We start from the raw sequence: 4,884 nt of genomic DNA on the forward strand, positions 1-4,884 counted from the left end.
CAGGCATGGGGAAGGGGGAGGTAACAGGGGTTTGTTTTTGTTGTTTTTGTTTGTTTCTTTGTTTTTTGCAGGGGAAACTGCGAATGGAGAAATTTACATGTAAATAAAGAAAATATCTAATAAAAAAAAATATATATATAAAAAAAAAAAAGTCAACGATTGTTTAAGGGGCATAAGCCTAGGCCAGGCTGCAGAACTCTTCAGGACTTTCTTTGTTAATTCTATAAAGTTATTACAGTTGAAAAACATTGGTAATTCCAACCTGACCTTCAAAATATAGCTGGTTCTTAATGGGTTAGTGAATGAACATAAAAGGCAGAAACAATTAAGTACCATATTTATGTAAATTTTCATCTTTGCAACAGTTCACTATATACCATAAACAACCAAACCCCCACACATACAAATTCTGAAATCTAGAAGGAAATACATAAATATATGGGTATATATGAGTCTACAGAAACAAGAGAATCATGAGCAGCAAACACATATAGATTAAAAGAGTGCACATAATAAATGAGTGGGAGTTGAAGACAAAACTCTACAACTTAGATCCTTGAAAATCTATTGCTAGTTGGGCATGGTGGTACATCCCTGTAATCCCAACACTGTCAGAAGCAGGAGGATCAGGACTTCAAGGCTACTCTTGTCTATACGGTGAGTTCAGAGGCCAGCCTTCGCTACATAAGACTCTTTTTCAAAATAATAATAAAATACAGTTCTTCATCATCCATATGCTTATTATCCTTAAAGAGTAATGCACAATTTATCATAAGAGGCCACTGATTCTTCTAGTAGGAGGTTATCTTTTACTAGGTCTAATTATCATGAAAGACCAGCATTCTTAATTACAATCACAACCTTCTTCTTCTCTCTCTCTCTCTCTCTCTCTCTCTCTCTCTCTCTCTCTCTCTCTCTCTCTCTCTTTTTGGTTTTTCGAGACAGGGTTTTTCTGTGTAGCCCTGGCTGTCCTGGAACTCACAACCTTCTCTTAAATGTAAATCCCCTTGGGCCAAGGAGAAGGCTCTCAGTAGGAAAATATACTTACTGTGTATACCTGAGAGTCTGAGAGCCTGAGCCTGAGCCTGAGCCACATCCCCATGGTGGGAGGAAAGAACAGGTCTCCTGAGACTTTAACCAAGAGGTTCAAACCAACATATCTGAACCACCCCTCAAACAATAAGTAAAATTTAAAAACCAAATCGTCCTATTGATTGTCCTTTCCCTTTGCACAGTGTGGGCATTCCCTGAAACTTTATTCTTCTGTAAAGAACCACCTCACACACATACACACACACACACACACACACACACACACACAAAGTTTCTGTGTTCAGTTCATTAGGTCTAGAATATTCCGTGTGTTTTACAATTTATTAGAATGGATTTTATGTCTGATCTTAGCCGAAAAGTAAGGAAGCAATGACTACTCTAAGTGGAATGGGTTCTTTGACATATCTTTTAGGGTGAATAAAAGGATGCATGGTTTCATAGTAACTCGCAGTAGATGGTAAGAAGTAGCTTTATGTTGAATATCTGTGTACATGTAAGTAAGTGCTATATAGAAATGAGTTCCAGGAACTGTCCAGATGAATGAGCCCAAGGAGAACACCACATTGTATTTTCCCCAGTTTGAGTAGATCCTACAGCTTTGCAGGATTAGGTGCTTCGTTGTTTTAGGTTTTGACCTTTTTTTTCTTTTTTTCTTTCTTTTCTTGACTTGGTGCCATTTGTCTTCATAGCAAATATTCCAAAGGATAAACAGATGTAGAACTAACTGGTTACAGCATCCATCAGATGCTGAAAGGAACATAAAGTCAGGTAACACCTGAGAACTATCTAAGACTGGGGATACAGCTCAAGGTAAGTCATTTGCCTAGCACATACAAAGGCTTACAGCAGATCCCTACTACCCCTACGCTCTACAAACAAATGAAAACCAAGTGACTTAAAGAATAAGAAGTTATAAGACGATTGCTTCCTAATATGTGCCTGTAAGTGACATGCTTCAGTGTCAGGAACACAGCTCCTCTGGAGAGAATGGCCTTCACGTGGGTCTGCAAAAGGACTTCCCTTTCACAGGACAAAATGGCGTAGAAAAAAAATAGTTCTCTCTTCTTCACTACAAGCAAACTACCTCAACGCTTTCTCAGCAGTTTCCCACTTTGCCTATTTTAATATCTGCCCCACAAGTTCCTTGCAGGATACTTCTTCCATTTGGGGGCCTCTAATCTCTAGTTTGAACTGATTTCCTACATTTTATAGGCATCTGTTTACACATTATCTCATTTTTGAAATATATATATTTTCTCCCACTAATTTTTAAAGGCCAGAAGAGATCTGAGCTGCTACCAGTTCACTGGCTCCTTTTATTCATTCTTCCATTAATCATTCTAAGCTAAGTTCATAAAAGCATACAAGGAAGAAACCAAGAAATTACTAGAAGCTGCAGTTGAAACTTTGTCACACAAAGGGTCTGAGGTTATACTCTCTCCCTGAACACCTGCTGGAAGGATTTACTCTTGGACTTTATACTTGCTAGGCAAGCATTCCACCACTGAACTATATCCACAGCTTGGGCACATCCAGCTTTCAGTTCAACCCTGAAGTTCAATAATCTTAGTTCTTCCTTAAGACTTGACAGTACAGCAGGAAACAACACAGAGAGAAACAAAAAACAAAAGCTGGACATCAGTGGCCAAGGATTTTTTAGGATGTTAAAACAACGTGGTTGCAATGCCAACACACAGGTGAAAGAAGCAGAAATATTTCTGAGCTACAGGTAAGGACGTAAGGAGCCTAGAACTTGATGTTCAACCATGGAGGAAAGTGGAGAAGAGAGCAGGGCCAGGTGCAAATAGTCAACCATTTTCTCTCATTTTCTGCAAAGGGATCGATCACTCACTATTCAATCTATTCTAAATTTTCGAAGGCTTTCTGCTGACAGCAATAACTATATTCAAAAGAAGAAATTATTCGCCTTTTTGTAAAAGAAAAGGAAGAAGCCTGAAGCCGTAAGTGACTAAATAACTACGCCATACCCCTCTGAAAAAGAGCGATCTTATTTTATAGCAACAGCAATGTGCTGTCGGGCAATGTCCCACTAGTTTCAAGAACAATTCTACCAGCCCTATTTGTCAGCTATCCACCCTCCTCCTAGGGCTACTACACTCTATGCCATACCATACTCACTATTCCGTCTTAAAAATAAACAGTATCTCATGTTATCCAGGCTGGTCTTGAACTCCTTATGTTACAGAGAATAGCTGTAAGTTTAAGACCCTTCGAGTCTAGTTTTATGCAAAGCTAGGGATTAATTAAAGCAGAGCTTCCTGCCTGCTGGGCAAACACAACCCGATGTCCTTATTACTAATTCTCTCGTCTCTAGGTCTTACCTCACACGTCTTATAGGAATCTCTGTCCAAAATTTTAAGACACTCAAAAAGTGAAATTATACTTCCTTTGTGCCTTTTCTCATTGTGGAAAGCCGGTGCCACCAATATCCGAATCATTTGAGATTACTATTTTACCTCCCATCCTCACCCCTAGGAGTCAGGTCAGCCAGCCCACCGTCAAGCTAAAGCTGGAGTTTCCAAAAAGAAAAGAGTAGAAAAGGAAACTAAAAACCCACGTGATTCAACTGTCTGGGCTGTCTTACGGGCCTCCCAGCATCTGAACTTGTCTCTGGCAGACAGCGTTCTGTAAATTTTTACTGAATACAGTTACATCATGCAGAACGTCCCAGGAGCCCCGCTGGAAGTTGTTGCTAGAAGTTGCAACGCAAGGCTCCGCGACCGGACCGAGCGTGTGCGGATGAGTGAGGGAAGGGACCCAGCCAGGACCGCGTCCTCCCGAGCTCCGGGTTGCGTCTCCAAAGGAGAAGCACCTGAAGAGCCGAGACATCCACAGAACCGCTAGACCAGGGTGGAGGAGTTACCGGGTTGCACCAACGCAGGCGACACGCCGCCAAGCGTCCTCTTCAAGCAGGGAAGGCTAGCTCTCCAAAGAATCCCACTGCGGGCGGCTCCAGCCAGCGTTTTCTGGCCTGACGAACTGACTGTCAAGATCCCTGAAGCTCCAGAGCCGACACACCGGGCGTCCGGGTACTGCGCCTCCGACACGCGCTTCTTACCGAACTAACTCCCAAGAGCAGAGCTCCGGGTTACAGCGCAAGGCCGCACGAACGACTACAGTAGACGACGTAGAGCCGGCCACACCACCGTTAGCTCTCGGCTCAATCTAGCCTCCGGCGGAGGGCCCGCCCCCTCCCCAGCATGTGATTGGTCCTCACCAGCTCCTAGCTGCTGCGTATAGGCTGTTAGTCCTAACCAATCGCCGGAGGCTTTGCTCCGTGGCCCTATGGGAGATGTGGTCCTGGTAACAGGGTCCCTATGGAGACCCAAGCGTCTCTTCCGCGAGTTCCGGAAATGCTTCTCAAAGGCCATTCCAAGTTCTAGTCAAAGAATCCATACTATAGTATTGGCTCGCACCAGTGACGCAGTATCAAGGGCCAGGAATCTGAAGTCAGAAAATTAATTGTATCTTAGTTTTGCTGACACTAAATATCTTGTCTCGGGCTGGAGAAATGGCTCAGTGGGTAAGAGCACCAATTCCCAGCAACCACATGGTGGCTCACAACCATCTACAGTGTACTCATAATAAATAAATCTTTAAAAAAAATAAAACAAATAAATATATTGTCTCCCTCATCCACAGAAAAGAAAGACTAGAATGAAAGTTTATAGGCTTGCAACAGGGATTAAAATAAGAACCCGCAGCCGGGCTGTGGTGGCGCACACCTTTAATCCCAACACTAGGGAGGCAGAGGCAGGCAGATTTCTAAGTTCGAGGCCAACCTGGTCTACAGAGTGAGTTCCAGGACAG

General features: G+C 42.8%; 1 protein-coding gene across 5 annotated transcripts in view; it reads right to left on the bottom strand.

Moving 5' to 3' along the window:
* The window catches only part of Mtr (5-methyltetrahydrofolate-homocysteine methyltransferase), a 90,133-nt gene extending 85,762 nt beyond the window's left edge, over nt 1-4,371 (bottom strand). For 2 of the 5 annotated variants that reach the window (XM_031357995.1, XM_031357990.1), the window contains exon 1: nt 3,938-4,244. The gene's annotated coding sequence lies outside the window, so the exon portion shown is untranslated. Of the gene's footprint in view, nt 1-3,886; nt 4,245-4,291 lie in introns of those variants that run through there. The other 3 variants (XM_031357994.1, XM_031357992.1, XM_031357993.1) reach the window with 3 other exon arrangements.
* Nucleotides 4,372-4,884: the final 513 nt, after the last annotated feature.

Source organism: Mastomys coucha, unplaced genomic scaffold (assembly GCF_008632895.1).
Source record: "Mastomys coucha isolate ucsf_1 unplaced genomic scaffold, UCSF_Mcou_1 pScaffold7, whole genome shotgun sequence".
NCBI lineage: Eukaryota > Metazoa > Chordata > Mammalia > Rodentia > Muridae > Mastomys > Mastomys coucha.